This window comes from Pristiophorus japonicus, chromosome 6 (genome assembly GCF_044704955.1).
Source record: "Pristiophorus japonicus isolate sPriJap1 chromosome 6, sPriJap1.hap1, whole genome shotgun sequence".
NCBI classification, from domain to species: Eukaryota; Metazoa; Chordata; class Chondrichthyes; family Pristiophoridae; genus Pristiophorus; species Pristiophorus japonicus.
Window position 1 is genome coordinate 186,811,173 of NC_091982.1, and position 21,130 is coordinate 186,832,302.

Below are 21,130 nucleotides of genomic sequence, written 5' to 3' on the forward strand. Positions count from 1 at the left end.
CCAAAAGTCCAATATTGGTAGCACACTACCGACATACCACCGGAGCTGCACACCGTCTGAAAAAAGGTGGTTTTATGCCGATGGTATGTCGGCGGTATGTAAACTACAATGTTCCTCTACCCCCCTCACCGCCAGCGATCTATTCCTCCCCTGAGTGACCTATTCCTCCCCCCAGCAATCTATTTCTCTTCCCCCCCCAGACATAGTCCTTGCCTTCCCAGCAATCTAATTCCCCCCAGAGCGATCTAATCCCCCCCATAGAGATCTAACCCCCCAGTGATCTAATCCTCCCCCCCCCCCAGAGCTCTAATCCCCCTCAGAGCTCTAATCCCCCCCAGAGATCTAATCCCCCCCAGAGATCTAATGCCCCTCAGAGCTCTAATCACCCCCAGAGATCTATTCTACCCACCCCCCACCCCCGAAAAACGTGAAAATAAATAAATAAATACATAAGTATTATAAATAAATCAAAAATACTGCACAAAACAATTCAAAATCTAAACGTACCTGGAGACAGTTACCTGCGATTTGACGTCAGTAGTCTCTGGCCTCTGGACTGTTCTTCTTGGGGGGGGGGGGGGGGGAAAGTTCGATGGAAGAGCGCGCGTGCGCAGAACTCAGGACCCAAAGAGCCCCAAGTCCCAGACAACTTACCCTGCACAACTGGAGCAGTCCGTCCATCACACTCCACTGACGCACTGCTCAAGACCGCATGGACCGATGTCGCCGCAGTGAAGATTGACCGACAACCGCGAGACCGCCGAACATTGGGCGGGCCACCAAAGTCGGGTTTGCAAAGTTCTTTTTTAATGAAATTAACCAATGTCTATCAGAATTGGTGGCCTGAATATTAACAGGGGTGGGTTATGTAGGTGGTGGGGGTGCACAGAGTTTTGGACAGAAATCCTCAAAATCTGGGATTCCCCCCGCATGCTGTCGAGTTTCAACTCCACAGTGTGCGTGTTTTGTACTTGACAGGGTCCCTACCTGGAAGTCAGCCTGACATCCTAATTGACAGGCTTGTCTTCCAGTCAGGTGGGAGGACTCCAGACCAGGTAGGACCAATACATGGCCCGGCGAAAATCTTGGGAGGGTCCTATCCCCGAAAGTGGGGGGGGGGGGGGGGGGGTGGTCAGATCCCGGGGTTCTTTGTATTGGGGAGGGTGGGTGCATCTGATGCGTGGGAGCTTGGGGGGCTGGGAGGGAAGCACACCTGCTCCTCCTGGCCCACAATCAGTGCTGTAAAGGTACTTCTCCCCGAAACTCTTTTGAGTTTACCTGCAAAAACATAAACATTAAAACCATGCCACTCGACCTGGGTGACACAGCAGACATTTTCAAGGCCCCTTTTTTTTTTTGTTTTTTTTGGGGCGCTAAAATCAAATTTTTCCAGTGCCCCCTATAAAAGGGGAGGGGGACACTAAAAGCACCGGCAATGAAAACAAATTAAACTTTAAAACGTAAAATCAAATTAAAATTTGGTTGCCGGGCGTGATGATGCACTCCAGTCCCTCCGGTGCCCACCTCTTACTTCTCCCCGAAGCTGTCTTCGCCTTCCTTCAGCTGCCGGGTTTACCCGAGGCCTGGGAAACTTTCCGGCCACTGTAAAACCTGCAAAGCAAGTTAAATCAGAGGCTACCAGCGTCATTAAAACATTTAACTTGCCAACCTGCCTCCTGGGAGCGGGTTGGCTGCCCGCCACTTGTATCGCCGTGGTTAAACCCGGAAGTGAGTGGGTTGGAGGCGGGTGTCATATTTTAAAATTTTTACATCTGACCCAGCCCCAAACCATCTGTTTTTACATGTTAAAGTTCAGCCCGGTGTCTCAGAATTCCCATATTTTAGTCCCATATGAGGGAAACTCAATTGTTTGAGAATTTCTGTGTACGTCAGGTCCTGTTTGTGCCACCAATCAGGTGGAACTCGGAGCTCCTCAGTAGTCTTCCCAAAAGTATATTTTAATCCTAAATTTAGAAAGTAGCTACCACTGCAATAGTATGCCATTTCCATTCTGGAGGGGTTTAATTCTAAGGGCTGGATTTTTACCAGGTTTGCGACCAGGTTTTCGCCAAGATTTGATCCTCTGTGGCGAAAACCCGGTCGGCGGGATCCTCGAGCACCTTTTTGCGGCGCGGATTGCATTACCATCGTACTTTCGGCACTCTCTGCCATGCTCAGAATACCGACAGGTCAAACCTGTCGATGCAGCCCTGCCAGCAGTGGTAAGTACGAAGACCTGCAGAAAAGGTAAGTAAAACTTTTTATTTTTAATTTTTTGCAGCGATTTAGTAAGTAAGGGTTTTGTGAATGTTTTTTGAATGTTTTTAGCACTTTTTTTGTCCCCACCCACCCCCCCTACCTCCCAAGATCTCTCTTGCAGTGCTACCGACCACGGACTAAAGTTGCCAAAACTTGCGATTTGTGCCGCCAATCCTCATGCAACACCGATTTTACCGATGACGCAAACGTAAAGTCCAAAAGTTAGGCCTAAAATCAATAGCGCAATGAAAACGGTAATCTTGGCATAAAATTACCGTTTTCCGAAAATGCAGCTCTAAGAGTGCTAATTAATGCACAGCTCCTTTGTTTTGATCATGCTGTGGACTCACATCCACTGCAAACTGGATTGAGACAATTTAAAAGTGGATTATAACTTGATGTCTCAAAAGGGGTTGTGATTTATATATTCACTGTTGTAGTATTTGCAGAATGTTCTCTGTATTATCATTTGAAAGATAAAACACAGACAAGCAGATCTTGTCCCTAAGGTTCAATATTGTCTGGGTGACAAGGAGAATGAGTTTTGTTCAATTTAACATGCAACATTTGAAGACCTTTCCATGTTTCAGTGCCACAATAGAATACCTACAGAAACCCACAACACGTACAGTCAAATTGGATTAATTAAGAATCCTTTATACAATAGCTGGAAATTCGCATTGGTGGTAAATTTGCAGCTGATTTGCTCCAAATAGTCGGAAGTGATTTATTTCAATTCCACATCACATTACCTCTTCCCGTCATTGCATCTCTGGGCTGGTATAAACAATCTGTCTGGATTTAATTTACGAAAGTAGTCAATGCATGTGCTGGACAATTAATTTATTACCTCCTGACAAACTAACAGACTTGGTAGCAGCCCCAATATTATCACTGATGGATTGTATTCAGCATGGGTCATCTTGACCTGAGTTGAATGCAACCAAATGGAGCTGATAGGCTGCAAGTGTTTGAACTAAAGCACAAATTTTACTTGACTTTTGACTCTCTAATGCACAAGTAGAAATGAAAAACATAAAGAACCACAATAATTTAAGCACAAAAGGAGCAATGAAAGGGTGAAAATAAATGAAAATGAAAGGAAGGAAATAAACAGTAGTTTTACCAATTTGTTTCTTTGGATAGGAATCAATTTTTTCCATATTCTTCCATCTCCAAAGAAAATCTTGCAAATGATTGACTACTTTTGTTCCATATCATGGCATATCAAAAGAGAAAATATCCACATGCTTCTACAGGCCAATATCAATACAGCTATACATATAAATTAACTGACTTCCTAGGAATCTATAAAATAAGCTCTGGTTTATTAGTTGTAGTAATGATCGTCTCCCAACGCATGTACAACTTAAGAAGTTTTCCTTCAGTCTATGATGGAAAGTTACATGTTATCCATGAGATGTGAAAACAATCAGATTCCTTGCTGATGTTTTACATTTTTTGATATGTTTTCTAACATGCATTAGCCTTTAGTATGCTATATATAATACCCAACACTTATATTAAAGCTGAATTTTTAAGCGCACATTTAAAAATAAAACAATAATTATCAGTGTTCTGTCCTATTTCTTCGATTGGAATCTCAAGTTCCAAAAGTTTTTTTTTACTTTGGGTTCTATTCAAGATATAAGAAAAAGATGATTAAAAGGTCTAGGGATGAGTAAGTAGTGCAATTAATAGTATATTTATCTAAAACTTTATCAGTTACCACTTTACAATAACACTAACATTGTACAGCTCTCGAGTCAGATCCTGACCTGTCTATTGTGAGGAATGGCATGAGGCCCGTTGAAAGAAATAGCTGTACCATGCTATTCCACTGCAAGCTTAAAGTTGCTTTACAAAGTGCTCAGGGCTCCACTGAACTTATTAGACATTTTATAAATTTATGCAATGTTTATGTACAACTGGTTATTTCATATTACTGTTGGGCTACCTAAAACATAGCCATTTGTTTTCATGTGGTCACCCAGAGGACCTCTCTTTGTGAATTCCTGTTAATGATTCCTGTCTAGAAATGTAAGCTCCAAAATTTCTGATGACAAAAATGTGGTTGGACAGACTTACGCCCACCAGTCTGTTCTAACACAATGATTTCCAAATTCTGGTTACATGGTCATTAGTTCTTCTTGGGGTGGGGAAGGGGTGGGGTGACTTTCTGGCCAAAGAGGAAATTCTTCTCTGAAAAACAATCCTTCCTGTCGTTGCTGGTTTCCTAATAGTAATCGATTGCAGTGTTGACATCATGCAGATGTACTTGGTAGTGGGAGCAAAAAAAAACAGATCTGGTGGGATTGTCCCTTAGGCTATTAAAGTACAACATTTGCAGCAACTAATCAAAAAAAAGTAAAATCCTTTCTGTGAAGCAATGGTAAAAAAAAACCTTGAAATATGACTGTACACATCTCATTCATTTTCCAGTAAGTGATTTACAATGATTCAGTCTTAACTGTTAGACTTAGGCTAAGCTAACCCATACACGGTGAAGACAAAAGATGTAGATTTCAGTTCATTACAGACTTATTTGCTAATGGAAACTGTAATCTAGCCATGGTGGGTATTGAGAGAATGGCTAAGCTGTAACATGGAGCTCCATATATGTCTATAAGCATGTATGTACAGGGTTGTCTCCTAGGTCTGATAGTACCAATGGCAGCAGGCAGCATAAACAACCAGCTGTGAATTGATAGTGTAGCTACTGGTCCTCAGTGACAAACAGATAAATTTTGGGCTAGAGTTTCCAAACAATCTGCCAGCGCTCAATTCCCGCCCAAAAGACCGCTAAGATTCCCAAGATTATAGCCGGCGAAAAATTCCCCCCCCCAAAATAAAATCCACCCAGCGAAAAATATGGGCATTGCACCTGATTCTTGGCAGAAAAATGGAATTTCGGGTTGATTGGGCGATAATTAATAAATTTACTAAAAATTTACACCGAGACTGCGGGCTGGCCGAGGAGAAGAAAAGCACAAAAAATATTTTTTCAAAAAACATAAAATAAAAAATCATAAAAGCATTCTCAGGACCCCTTTCACTTAAATCACTACAAGAGAATTTTTAAATAATTAGTATAAAACCAATGACTTAATTTTTTCTTGCAGGGCTACTCATCTACCGCCCAGCTCTGCTGATTCTCGGCGTTTTTTTTTATACTTACCTACGGGTCACCGCTGAGCTAAAAATCACGCCATGGTTATCTGTGGAAGGTGCACGCCAACGGTCTGCTCCCCAGTGGTACTTCGAAACCGCCGGCGTGCCTCAGCTGGGAAATTTTTTGCCAACCCGATTCTCGCCCAAAACGGCCAATACCGTGAAGCACTGGAAATTCTAGCCTTTTGTCTTTTTTAAAGAATCTTGTTGCTCTTTGAAATATTTTTTTGAATATATTGATTCTTGGGGCTGGACATTCCCCTGATGATCACTAGGCTATCGCCCAAATAGGCAGGCTATCACCCATTTTACTTAAAAAGTGGAAAGTTGGGCTGGAACACTGCCCAAAGATAGCCGGCCCAATCTTTGGCACACAAAGAATTTCACATCGCCGAGGTGATTGCCCTCCACAACTTTCACCACATCGCCCACACATCGCCGGGCTGATCGCTCGCCGAGAGGATCGCTGGAGAAAAGCTGCTCCTAACCGGCACTGTTCACAGGACTCGGCACTATGGACGCCATTTTGAATGTCGGACGAAGCGAGAGGCTGTTTGAAAAAGGAGCTTATCAGGATAATTAATTTGAGAGTTATTTTAAGGGCCTTACTGACTCATCTGCTCACATTTCTATTTATTGAGGACAAAGGACATTTATAGCAATCGTGATAGGGTCTGTAACTTCTCTACCATTATTTGTAAATGCTCACATGCTGGAGACTGAAGTTTGATTTAGTGAAGAGCCCAATCAAAGAAGTGGCAGACTGATGCGGAGGAGGAGACCTTACACCAGACGAACTTACAGGGAAAAGCAATCATACCTGAACTTGTCTGATAACACGTGCCTTAGGAGGCTGCGCTTCCGAAAGGAGGTCATCACTGAGATATGCCAGCTAATTAAGGGAGATCTGGAGCCTACCAGCACCATCAGGACTGCACTGCCTTTTGAGTTAAAGGTTACTGCGGCACTTTCCTTCTACGCATCGGGCTCCTTTCAGGCTTCAGCTGGCGACATTTGTGATATCTCTCAGCACGGCACACATTGCTCCATTTGACAGGTGACTAAAGCCCTTTACGCACGCAGGATGGACTTTATAAACTTCCCCATGACCAGGGAGTTACAGACCGAGAGGGCTTTGGATTTCTCGAGAATAGCAAACTTCCCCAAGGTTCAGGGAGCAATAGACTGTACGCACACCACCTTGAGAGCACCTTTACAGAATGCGGAGGTATTTCGTAACCGATTTCAGGATTCCACTTCCTGAATGTGCAGTTCGTTGTCGACCACAACCAAATAATCATGGCAGTAAATGTTAATTTTCCAGGCAGCATCCATGAGGCGCACATCTTGCGTGAGAGCACAGTCTCTGACCTATTTAACAGTCAGCCACAAGGTCACGGTTGGATGCTGGGTAATAAAGGATATGGCCTTGCCAGTTAGCTTATGACCCCCACTGAGTAATCCCCAGACGGAAGCCGAGAAGCACTACAATTAAAGCCATTTAGCTGCACGCAATATCGTCGAAAAGACAATTTGAGTGATGAAGCAGCGCTTCAGATGCCTGGACCACTCTGGAGGCAGCCTACAGTACCACCCTGACCAGGTCACTGAGTTTATTGTGGTTTGCTGCGTGTTGCATAAACTAGCTATAAGGAGAGGACAACAATTGCCTGATGGGGTTGCCAGTCCACCTCAGAAGAGAGTGGAGGAAAAAGAGGCAGACGACGAGGAGTAGAAGGATGTCATGTATCCTACATGGTTACTACTTGTACTATTACAAGGTGTGCCATCAGAAGGCACTGCAGTGGGAGACTTGTAGGTTACCTGTACAGGTGTGCCAGCCTAGTATAAAAGGCAGGCCACCACGTGTGATCCTCACTCTAGAGTTACATTAAATGGACTAAGGTCACTACAGTTCAAGCACAACACATTGTCTCGTGGAGTCATTATTAGAGCATCTGAAGACATAACAATTGACGATGAGATTACAGACTTTCACGCGAAAATGACTAACTTTGGTACGTTGCAGCAGTTCACTGATGGTGATGATTGGGAAGCCTTTGTGGAGAGGCTCGACCATTTCTTCACAACAACGACCTGGCAGACGACAATCCAGCTACACTGGCTGATAAGTGCAGAGCTATCCTGCTAACCAGTTGTGGGCCCACCGTCTATGGCCTCATCAGGGATTTGCTGGCACCAGCGAAGACAACAACCAAGACATACGAGGAGCTTGTAACATTGATCCAAGAACAACTCAAGCCCAAAGAGAGATTCCTCACAGCCAGAAACCGGTTTTATACACACAGACGGCCTGAAGGCCAGGAGATCGCGAAATATGCTGCAGACCTCAGGAGGCTGGTGGCATCATGTGATTTTGGCGACCATCTCACCGAAGCGCTGCGGGATATCTTTGTCATCGGAATCGGCCATGAGGACCTTCTTCATAAGCTACTATCTGCGGATACAACAGTCACACTGCAGAAGGCCATCTGCGTGAGCCAAGCATTCATGTCCTCGATCTGCAGTTCGAGGCTGATGACTCATCCTCAGGACTCAAACCTGGCAAGTACTGTGCACAGAATGGCGCCTTTTAGAGGCTGGACTGTAGAATGGGAATCTTGTCAGGGGAGAGAGAACAAGCTCCCGAGTCCCTTAACTCAGAGTCCGCCGAGGGGGGCTAATCTAGTAGCACCATGCTGGCTTTGCAGAGGGAATCATAGGGCCCACCAATGCCATTTTAAAAACTATGTATGTAAAGGCTGCAGCAAATGTTTAATAGAAATATGACTCACTGTGTTGATGAAGAGTCTGCAGATGGCCATGAATCCAGCGCGGATTATGAAGCGATAGTCAGAGAGGCAGCTCGGTCCCATGGTGAGGTATATAGCATGCTTACCTGCACCACCGAATGTTCTCCATTGAGGATGGACGTTGAGATAAATGGCGATCCAGTCTTCATGGAAGTGGACATGGGGACGAGCCAGTCAGTAATGAATCAAGAAGCCTTTGAGAGGCTATGGGACAATCAGACTGAAGGACCCAAATTGATCCCGGTTCAGGCAAAGCTGCGCACCTACACCAATGAACTTATCCCAGTCATTGATAGCGCGAATGTAAAGGTACTCCATGACGGAGTGGTGCATAAGTTACCCCTGTCGATTGTCGCAGGTGATGGACCAACGCTACTCGTAAGAAGGTGGATGGAGAAGATCCATAGTAGCTGGGATGATTTCATCCCTCCAGCGATTGACGTCCCCTGCGCTCGGGCAAAGCAAACCCCCACCTGAGGTTGGATCTGGCACCAGAGAGCAGACCAGCACAGCACCCGAGGCACAGATCTCTCAGCATGACTGCATGGAAATGATCCAGCTGAGACGACCCGAACGCACCTTCCAGACTCCAGTGGCAGGACTCCGGAGGAAGAAAATCGGATCCAGAGGCGACTTCCCAGCTTCGGTGGAGGAACCCGGGGAGAAGAGGATCACAGCAGTACAGCAGTCGACATCGTGGATGGAATAAATATGGCACCCAAACCATGAGGTGAGGCGCTGAGAAAAAAGATGGCGGCTGCCGGACCATGAGGTGCAGCGTTGATGGAGCAACATGTGGTACCAAGCGAAGAAGAGGATTGGGGTAAAGATAGCAAGGCTCTCTTAAAGGAGGCCAGCAACCCACCACACTTAAAGGGACAGTTCCACACTCTCAATCAATGTAATAGCAACTGTGAGTTAGATGTAAAATGTGTACTTGATGATCAGAGTTGTGTACATGCAATAAGCAAGGAAAAGTCACGCGATTGCGATCGGAGCTACAGGTTATTTACAATAAGTAATGAAACGTTGTGCGATGTGGGATTTCAACTGCATACAGTCAATGTAGCGGGAAAACACTCATCGGGAACACACAGGTCCAGCGAGCTACCTAATGCTGTAGCCTGCATCCCTGGGACCAGAGTGATGCACCATGGAGTGATGCACCAAGCAGCTAATATATACAAGCTGCAGAGCAAGCAATTTCAGGAGGGCAATGGCACCGGTATCAATACTCTGCCCCTGATCGGCTCCACTTCTCAGGCACCCGATGGCACCAACCGCCACGAGCCTGAAAAAGCAAACTGCGCTAAGGCGCAGCCCCCAGACCCTAACGCCACCAAGGCTACACCCAGCAATGAAGGGTCACCTGCAACAGATCTCCCAAATGGGACTGGGACCAGCCAGGATCCCAAACCAAATAACGCCCAGGCAAGCGAGTCAGCAGTTCCCTGTGCACTGCTGGACGACTGCTCCTTAGGGAGCAGCAGCGATCCGGGGCACAAGGAGAGGACAGGGAGGTCACAGGCAGTTGTGAACCTGCCTGTGCTAGAAGCAATGGCAAAAGCCCCGAGAGCAGGCAACTTGAGCCAACTGGGTTCCTATTGCCAGCACTAGGCACCGCGTCTCCACCAGATTACCTGGACACCATCCAGCAGTTTTGGCATTAGTTTGTCCTCACGCACCGGTGCTGACCCCAGCACTGACTCCAAGTATATTCCAAGTATGTACCTCACCATTCAAATGTACTTACCTCACCACACTATCACGAATGCAATACTGTAAATGCAATTTTTTGGGGGACTTGAATGTATCTGTATGTAATGAGCCAACGGCACAATCTGTATTTGGCGGGGGTGGGGGGGATAGAATGGAGTGGTCATGGACGCACAAACAGAAACCACCAGCAACTCTACTGCCAACGAAGCACCACCTACTCACCAAAGATGGAAACGACCCCCCAAGCGTCAACTAGAGCTAAGCCCAGAGCACAGTCAATGCAAAGACAATTTGCACTAAGAACTTGGGGGAGAGTGATGTCATGTATCCGACATGGTTACTGCTTGTACTATTACAAGGTGTGCCACCAGAGAACACTGCAGTAGGAGACTTATAGGTTACCTGTACAGGTGTGCCAGGCCTAGTATAAAAGGCAGGCCACCATGTGCGATCCTCACTCTGGAGTTATATTAAATGGACTAAGGTCACTACAGTTCAAGCACAACACATTGCCTCGTGGAATCATTATTAGAGCATCTGAAGACATAACAGAGGAGGATGATGAGGACCTCGGGGAGGACAATCAGCCTAGCGAAGAACTCATGCCCCCACGCCCCCCCCACTAGACTGGAAAAACCCCGTGGGAGTTACACAGCTGCAAAACTCTTAAGTCAGCAGCTCATAAATGAATGCTTTGCATGAACTTACATTGGTGACAGTTACAGTTACAGTTATGGAATGACAACAGTTGCAGTTGCGTTACATTTCATCCTTGTCTGGCCTGGCTTGGTCATTGTTTTCCAACAATTGTATTCATGTTTTACCATACTGTACGTTATTATAAGACACTACACAACAATTGTAAAATGCAATAAAAAAATTTAATAATTTAACAAAAAACTTTTAATTTTTTTAATTTAAGCCCCCCACCCCCCTCCCAACGGTCACCTAACAATAAATTTAAAAAACAACAACAACAATAATATAACAACAATAAGAACAGAATAACAATAACACCTCCCTCCCTACCTGCGGCCAAGCTTCCCTCCAGATCCTCCACCCACCCATGGCTTAGCCCCCCGTTTGAATCCCTGGGTAGAAGGATAAAGTTGACTTGCAGAAGACAACCTCAAGACCTCCTGCTGTGGGGAGGGTGAGGATCGTCTCAGGGAGTGATGGAAGGGAAGACGTTCCTGAGGAAATGACTTCCAAGCTAGAAGGAAGTCCTTCCTCCTGACTCACATCTGTGCTGGCAGTTGGTGAGATGGCACCTTGGAGTGCAGTACTCTCTCCCACTAGTCTCGCATGCCACAAGGCCTGGATGGCGGCGGTCTGCTCATGCATCTCCCGGATCATCTGCTGCATATCCTCTGATTGCGAGCGGACATCCAGGAAATGTTCCCCGTGAACGCATCAAACGCTTGGAGGAGCTCGCGACTTATCACGACGCTCTCCATGCACAGTTTGTACATGCCCTCGATGCGATCTGCCAGTAGCAGTGCGTGCTGACCTTGCTGACTTGACCTCCTTGGGGTCAGTGTGGGCACTGAATGCCTTGGAATCGCCAGTTGCAAGCCGCTTGGTCCCGCTACTTCTTCTGTCGAAGACAATGATGACAAAGTGACCGCAGGTACAACATTCAAAGTGATACAAGGGGCATTCTCCTCCCTTTCCATAACTTCCTCCTCTGGTTCGGTGGTGTCTTCCTCTTCCGCACCTGTGGTGACGACAATCTGCACCTTGCCAGCTGCAGGGGCAGGTATAGGTGTGGCCTCCCTTTGCGCCATCGGAGTGGTGGGACCTGCAATACACAATTGAGCTTATTGAGTTTATTAGAACAGAAGGGATTCTTGTGCTGCGCTGGCATACATAGGAGGAGCAGCACTACTACAATAAATGTGACCAAGAGACATTACATATTAATGCATCATATGGTAGTACATTTGATAATACATCTGTGTTGAATTCATTGCCCCAGAGAGCTGTGGAGGCTGGATCAGTCGGAGATAGACAGAATGATAAGGGAGTGAAGGTTTAAGGGGAGCAGACAGGGAAGTGGAGCTGAGCCCTACATCAGATCAGCAATGATCTTATCAATTGATGGAGCAAGTTCAAGGGGCCAGATGGCCTGCTCCTCCTATTTCTTATGTTCTTATGTTGTTAACCTGAGAGTAGCACAGAAGCTGCATGCATAACATGACATCATTCATATATTATAATGAATTGCCGTTACATTACTTTGAACTAACAATGCTTTACACATTACTCACATGACACAAGAGGGGGTTTTGCATCACCATGGGTGGTGGCCAAGTGACTGTGGCTGCCGACAAGTGCCGCAGCATGTTCCTCCAAGTCAATAAGGATAGAGAGCTGGGCAGGGCCTCCTCCTGTGCGCCTGCGCTCAGCCCGATTCTTAGATATCTTCCTCTGCCAATGTAACAATAGCATGGCATAAGCTAATTGACTAGGTACTATCATGGAAAGACAACAGTTTCCAACGTTATATGCTAATAGGCTTTGTATCCACAATTGATGCACGGTTATAACAAAGATCGTGTTTAGGATCTAATGCTTGACACAAACATCTCGACTACAATCTCCATTGAAGGCCCCCAGGGGTGGTGGAAATCAGGACAGCTGGTGAGCTCGGCAATGACAGGAGCTAATGTTCCCAAATGTCCCAGGACAGACGCCCACCCCAGGTTAATTGGCCCCACCGAGAGTGCACCTCATTGATGAGGGCCTTACTCGCTTCATCGGAAAAGGCTTGGCCCTCCTCCTGCCCCCCCCCCCCTCCACATCGTGCCCACTCTCTGAAGACTCGATTTCAGACATTTTTCAAAAAAGCTCTTTCTCTTGCTGTTTCTCTTTCTCTCTCCTCTCTGTGTCTCCTCTCGTTTCTCTCTCTCTCTCTCGCCCCCTCCCTTTGCCTTCTGCACATGCATGGATGACCGCATACCTCCCGAATTGCAGGAAAACTTGTTTGCAAAAAAAACCACATGTGCAGAAAGGCCGTTGCTAGGGAAGCCTTGCCTTCCACATTACTGAGGCCCATTTTGCATCGCTAAGGCTAAATCCACATCGCTGAGCTATCGCTGGGCTATCGCCGGGAAAAAAATGCTGGAAGTTGGCAATCCGAAAAATGAGCGATCTTCCAGTGATCGTGAAAGCTGAAGCAACGCTCAGGCTGGAACATCGCCCAATTTTGGGCCCTAGCAATCTGAGTGGAAAGTCTAGACCTAAATTTCTACAGATGTAAATGTTAGCAATACCCCTAATAGAGATCATCAGTCATACACTTTATCTCCACAATAGTTACAGCACGTACAATAACAATAAAAAATTGAAATAAATAACTAACTCTTCCATCGGATTAAGCAGAAATTATTTTAAAATAGGATGGACCCAAGTATAGTTAATAATCAATTCACTTTTCTCTTCAGAGGTAATTGTTTCATCAGTATGGTATTCCTTGAACTACGTCGACATGGAGCAGATTCAGCAAAGAAATTAACAATATCAAACACAAATCTCAGAAGCAACATCTGCAGGCCTGATTTTCAAGAGATACTGTAAATGCTTTTGGAATTTTATATTTTGTCACAAATCTTCTTTGTGATGGATTTAGAACTGAAACATATTTTCAACCCTAAGTTGTCAATTTTCCCAGTATTAATATTATCTTGATATTTATTTCTTAATTAGAGAGCAGATAAGATAAAAAATATAAGGGCAACTTTAGTACATGAGCCATCGTCTTCCCACATGATTCTCCAGAATGTTGTTGTCTCAGACCACAGCTTGTCACAAGATGGCCAAGACGATTTTGACCTTTCCTGTAACAGTCATAAGGGGGTAGATAGGCCGAGAGCAGAGAGAACAATGAGGCACTGTTAGGGATTTTAATTATTTTAGTCTGTAGACCATGCATTTTATAAGTGAGCTCACTTATGCTATCTAATGAAATACATATGTAATACCCTGAAACACACACATGGTGAGAGGTGAGAGGAGCTGCCCTTGACATCAAGTCAGCATTCAGCCAAGTATGGCACCAAAGAGCTCGAGCAAAACAGAAGTCAATGGGGGTCAAAGGTGAAATCCTTCAGTGGCTGGAGTCATATCTAATATAAAGGAAGATGATTGTGTTTGTTGGAGGCCAGCTATCACAGCCTCAGAACATAGCTTCAGGAGTACCTTGGGTTTACTTCCTTGGCCAAACTATCTTCAGCTGCTTCATGAATGGCGTTCTCTCCATCAGAACATCAGGCGTGGGGCTGTCTGCTGATCCAGCTCTATTCACAACTCCTCCACTAATGAAGCAACACATGCCAGTCGACAACTGATCCTGGTTAATATGCAGGCTTGGGCTGACAAGTGACTGGTAAAATTTGCCAGGCAATGAACAAGAAAAAGCTCAGCTATCTCTCATTGACCTTCACCAGCACCAGCATTGTTGAGGCCCCACCATCAATACCTTAGAGGTCACCATGGACCAGAAGAGTATCTGGACTAGCCATATTAATACTAGAGCTACAAGAGTAAGGTGCGTGATTGGCTTTCCTCCTGAATCCTCAAAGCCTATCCACTATCTAAAAATCTCGAAGCAGAGTGTGATGGAATAGTCACTACTCATCTCGATGGGGACAGCTGCAACAACAATCAAGAAGCTCAAATTTATCCAGGATAGAGCAGTTTGCTTCATTGGTAGCTTTGCCACTGGACTCAATATCCACACTCTTCACCACCAGCGTAATGTGACTGCAGTATGCATGATCTACAGGATACACTGCAATATCTCACCAAGGTTACTTTGATAGCACCCCCTTCCCCTAAGACCTCAACCATCGAGAAGTATAAGAGCAGCAATATCCTGCAAAGGCCTTCACCTCCAAGTTCCATTCCAAGTCACATACCATCTTGGCTTGGATATATATCATTTTTCCATCATTGTTGCTGGGTCAATAACCTGCAATTATTTACCGAGCACCATAATGGGAGCACCCTCATCCCAAGGACTGCAGTGGTTTCGGAAAAAACACCTACCACCTTCTCAGGACAATTGGGCCTGGGCAACAAATGTAGCCTTCACAGTAGCACCGACAACCTGAGAATAAATTTTAAATATTCAGAAATACATCTAAAGTTTCTATACTATTAGTCAAATTATTCATTATTATGCCACAATGTTGAGAATGGTACATTATTTCTCCTCGTCCTCCTTGACCTCACTGCAGCTATTGATACAGTCAATCATAACTCCTCTCCTCTGCTGTCTAACTCCACTTGTTTTCCTGGCTGACCTCCCATATACCACTCTCTGTAAACTTCATTTCATCCAAAATTCCTGCTGCAGGTATCCTTTTGCACACTGAGTCATATTCACCCATCACAACTGTCCTTGAATCTTTAGGTGAATCTGCAGGTGACAAACACATTTGTCTTATATTGTTGCCCAGTCCCTCAACACTTTCAATTTAAAATTAACCTTGTGTTTAAATCATTATCTTTGTAGCCTCCTCCAGCTCTACAAATCCCTCCCCAAAATCTCTACTCAGCTGACTCTGACTTTGTGTGCATCACCCCTCTTTCATTCTGCCATTAATGGCTATACCTTCAACCATCTAGGTTCCATTCTCTGGAAATCCTTCCCGAAACTTCACTGCCTTGCCACCTCTCACTCCTCTTATACGATTCTCCTTAATATCCATTATCTTTGACCTAGTGTTTGATGATGCTCATAATCTCTCTTTGTAAGGCTTGACGTCCATTTTCCTGACACCCCCATGGAACATTTTGGGACAATTTTTCGACATTTAAGGGACTACATAAATGTTTATTGTTATATTTATTTCAGAGAAAAAAGGTTTGTTGGGAACACAGCATAAAGTAGTAAATTTTGGACTAAAATGCTATCATTGATATTGTCATAATAATAATTTCTATGATAAATTAATATTTTAAACACAGAGGAAAATTAATTTGCATCATATAATACTTGATGGTTGACAGCAGCATAATTCAGGGCTTCATTAAATGATGCTCAAGCTTCAGCAAGTAACCATCCAACGACCGAAGAAACTCTTGGATGGGTGAAATCCCTGCCTTTGGTCATTTTAGTCAAAAGTAGATGCCCATGTGAACATTTTGGAGTCGAATAAAGTTGTAAGAATTTAATTCCCATAATAATCCAACCATTGACAGTGAACTCCACTAAGACCAATGACTCACTTTATGCCTGCAGCATTGGTGAGTTATAGTTAATGTAGTCTATCAGTGAGCTCTCACCATTTTTACCGAATTTAGCATCTGGTCATATACTTTGAGCACTGAACTTAACAGCTGGTCATATACTTTGAGCACCAAATTTAACAGCTGGTCATATACTTTGAGCACTTAACATTAGAATTGGACCTTGGGACAGATTTTTCTCTGTGACACCAATGGAAAAAAAAGCTCTTTCCCCAATTAGTTTTCATGTTCCTCCCACATGAGGAAATAAGTGTTCCAATAATAATGGGGCAGATGAATAAATCTAGCAACAGTTTCTGATTTTCCTGTTGGTCCACAACAGCATAGTAAAATAACTTGCTGGGTGGGGTGGGGGGGGTGCGGAAATGGACTTGCCTCTTCTGTAAAGACAAAGAATAATGATGCATTATAAGAAAAATCAGGCTGCTGCCCATGACGATTCAACAGTTCCCAAAATGATACACACTCTTAGTTGGGAAAAATGGAAATGTAAAAAAAATTGTAGTTAAAAATGCTACCTCTCCCTGGCCTTTATGCTAATTGTATACATGTTAATTTTTAAAATAGTTTCAAAGGTGCATCGGCCAAGTATTTAAATTCTGAATAGTTGTTAATTAAATCCCTGCACATCACCAGCAGGGAATATTGAAATGTTGTACTCTGGCGGAAGTCAGCTACACTAGCCTCGATTAGCATCAGTGTCACACAAGGGGAAGATTGGAGCCACACAATATTGTTACATTGTATCGTTTTAGTGCAAAAATTCCCATTAACCCTCCGAGGACTGCATAACATTTCAGAAACTAAGGAAGGAATACAATGCAATTACAATGTTTGACTTTATTCTACGAATACAATGAATCAATACATGTTCTTTGGTTGTATATATTTTTCTAAACATAGTTTAAAAGCTTCAACATGAAAATGTTACAGAAGGTAATTTTACAGATATATGAAGTAAAAGGGGACATACTATAAAAGCTGAATGTAATTTTTTTGAAGGACCAAACAAGAGTCATATTTCAAAGTATAAAGCAGTTAAAAATCATCAAAACTACTAAATATATAATCACAAGATAGTATTGAGTCCATAAATACTGCAAAATATATGCTTGCTTCTTCCATATAATATCTTCAAAAAATGAATTTATGCAAATGCCTAATTAAATATTACTAGATGCATGGGAACGGACAAGGTTGTAATTGAAGACAGGTAACACAACTGAAGGACAAGACTGAAGGTCGAAATTTTCAATCAAACTGCTGTCCCCAATTACAACCCATTGCAAATCCGTAACTTCATTATTGTAATTCAATGCATTTCAATTATATGATGAATTGGGTTTCTGCTTTATTCTAGTTTCTCAGTAAGAAGCAATTTATCTTTTATGCAAATATATTATAAATATTGAAATAAAGATTTTTTTTAACTCTTCAACCTTTCTTTATATAGACATTTTTGTACTCTGGTCATGTCTGAGGTCTCTTATCACGGTCAGGTCAAAGTATACATCATGGCTTTATTAATATAGATAGTAACACTTTTTAGATTTTAGTTTTAATATAATAGTTTCTGAAAACTTTGTTTCACTTTGTGAGCGCAAATGCTGGTTCATCACAATAGTCATGGAGGTGCATTTTTCATCAGTCATAATTGTCAATTAATCAGAAGTAATGGAAATATTCAGCAGGAATCAGCAAAGATACCAAAGTATAATAAAAATCTGAAGAATCAACATTATAAACACTGAAAAAGCGAATCACCAACATACCGTGCCATGAGATGGTGAGGCAATTTCAATCTCCCACTCCATTGAACTCCCAATTACCACCACATCACGTTGAGAGGAAGAGGGGAGAACAAGTGTCCTACCTAGGCCACTAATGTCCTCCTATAGGCCAGGTTAAATTGGCATTGGCTGAGGCCTATATCTAGGTCATGAATTATCATGGACTGAGGAGAACAAGAAATGGAAATTAGGGATGTTTATTGTCAAATAAAATGTTTCATTAAGGTTAGAAAAATGTGCAAAACCAAAAAAAAAATTAATTTATAGTATTTTTTTATTAAGCCAAACAAAACAGAAGGTTTCTGGTTCAATTCTCAGTCTGTGCTGAGTTAGCCGAGCTGAGACAGCAGATTGGGCACTATAATTGGCCTCATAATCCCTGGGCTAAGGATCGGGAAAATTCAGCCAGAGTTCCTCCTCTCAATTGCGATTCAATGGTTTCTACTTTGACAGCAAGAAAAATAATGTATCATTCCTATTAATAGAAATAAATATAAAACTGAAATAAAAATTGAAAACGCTGTAAACACACAGTAGGTCAGTCAGCATCTGTGAATAGGAAAAAAAAAAATAGATTAATGTTTCAGTTATGTAACCCAGCATCAGAACTGAATAGTAATATATAAACAAGCATTTTAGTGAGGAAAAAAAATAGAGCAGGAAAAAAGGGAATGGACAGTGAAACAATAGATACTCCAATCATGAAAAGGGTGTTCAGACATTGAAAGATCTGAAAATTATTTAATATAAAACTGTTAGATGATATAAAATATCATCAATGAGGAAATGGAAAGACACTAAAAAACAGAAATGTGCAATTAGTTAAGGTGAAAAAGACATGGTGGATATACCCACCCAAACAAAATGATGAGAAAATGGGGCAATTGGAGAGAAAAAAATCAAATGCAGTGAATCTGAAATGAAAACAGAAAATGCTGGTAAAACAGGTCCCAAATCAGTCCCCAAAAGAGAATAAAACACAGAGCAACACCACAGGTGCAGGCCCCTGCCTCCAACACTGCATTCTGAAACTATTGAGTCAACAAGATGTCAACTCTGATATACTGATGGGCCTACCCCATATCATCAACACCTTTCCTGTACATAAAACGGAGGATATAGTTAAGGTCTGTAGTTATTAAGTTGAGTTTTTAGAGCAGAGAGCTGCAGAGTGCTTAGTAGAAAGGTGAGATACTGTCATGAAGTTTGTGTAGATGCTGTTGGAACAGTGTAGGCAATCAAAGATGGAGAAGACAGACTGGGAATGGGAGAGGGTGTTGAAGTAGTGAGATCCAGTCAGGTCAGGGGAACAATTATGAACAAAATGGAGTTGTTTGGCAAAGCAGCCCCCTAATCTGCACTTAGTCTCCCCAATATAGAGAAGGCCGCATCATAAGCAACAAATACAGAGGAAGTACATGTAAATTGCTGTCTCACATGGAGAGACCCTGGACAGTGGTGTTGCACTTGTCGTGGTTGCATGGGAAGATGCAATGGGTAAGGCAGCTGGATGCAAGGGCAGTGGAAGAGTGAACAATAGTAAACTCTTTTCAGGTCTGAAACAGTGACAGAAGTGTGTATTGTCAGCAATTTCTCTTTTAATGTCAAAACTCCTACATTTGCAGTGATGGGAGATGTGGTTGAAGAGGTAGGTTTTGAGGAGAATCTTTAAGGTGGAAAGAAATGCAACAACCAGAGGGACTTAGAGACAGATTTCTAGAGCATAAAAGCACAATGTGTGAAGGCTGTTCCAATGAGCAGGGGGGGGCGGTGGGGGAGAGGGGGGGGGGGGGGAAGTGCAGGGAGTTAGAAGAGTATATGGAGTGAGCTGAGATGTTGGATTGGAGAATGTTGCAGGATAGAATGAGCCAGAGGAATGGGAGGATCAGGCTCGGCTAGAAAACTCCCCATCAGTTCGGTAGTGTAGTAACACTAACTATGAAGACTAGTCACTTGTGCAGTAGACTGGAAGGTTGCCAGGGCCTATGCAATTATATTCCCACATGAATCTGTGCCCTCAGAGGAAAAGGGAAGAAAATTGAAAAAAAAGTGTGCTCGGAAAAAAATATCAATATAAAATACTTTTTGAAACCAATTGTGCGAAAAACGCTATGCAGACCTCAAAAGTTGAATATCTCGAAGTAAAATATTGGCAGTGAATACATTGCTTTAACATTTGACTAAACCAGTATCTAATTACTGATTTGTAAAATCTAATTCCATTATAATGCCAGACACAAATGAGATATAACTGTTTTTGTGAGGGTGGTATAATTTAAATAAGGTGCCTCACACACAATTGCAATTTTCTTGTGTTAATGGTGTGTTACCAGGTTACACTCAGTCTGAAATGTGACACAAAGGTAAGTAAAATGAAAAGATATTAAAATGGACCATTAGTGCAGTATTGCTTTTGAATAATTAATTCTAATAGACCGCAACAGTTACATTCTGATTATGTAGCCATTCACTTGTCAAGCCTTTTACCAACAGAGGAAACAGCTCTGTCAACAAAGCAGATGTTATTTAGTTATGGGAAATTCTGATTGTACAGATTGTTCAAATCCCCTAGCTTGAGATAAAAAAAACTCTATTTTCATGGGCTGTAGGTGTAAGAATCGATATTCAGCTGACTTGCAGCCCTCATTGCAATTTCCTGGTTTCATTTTGCTTTTCTATGTGCTGTATTGCCTGCGAGGCAGTAATCCATAAGCCAGCAATAAATTGGAATGATATGGCAAATTTGCACTGTATGGTCATTTCACAATTCATGCAAGCACTGGTATTTCTGATATCTCTAATCTTACTTGTTTCTAAAATTTCAATTGCAGTTGGAAATAGTGGTTATAAAATAACCAGATAGAAACATATAAATTAATAAACATTACAGATTATATTGACAGCTTACTGGTAACTCAACGGGTACTATAACAGTCATGGTAAAAATTACTGCAATGGTTTAATGTAAGAAAATTACCTTAGCAATAAGAAGGATAACGGAAGTTCACTTGTTTCAGTTTCTCGATAAGTTTGCAGTTTGTGTCTTTCCACCCCAGCAATTCCAATTGGTATTATAGAACATTCTGCCTCCTTGTCAACTATGAAAGCAATCAAATTCTCTGC

At 42.9% G+C, this 21,130-nt stretch overlaps 1 long non-coding RNA gene across 1 annotated transcript in view; it reads left to right on the forward strand.

Moving 5' to 3' along the window:
- Positions 1 to 624: 624 nt before the first annotated feature.
- Positions 625 to 21,130, forward strand: part of LOC139265328 (uncharacterized) — a 43,973-nt gene continuing 23,467 nt past the window's right edge. Inside the window, exon 1 of the long non-coding RNA XR_011593530.1 lies at positions 625 to 789. This is a non-coding gene — a long non-coding RNA (uncharacterized lncRNA). The remainder of the gene's footprint in view (positions 790 to 21,130) is intronic.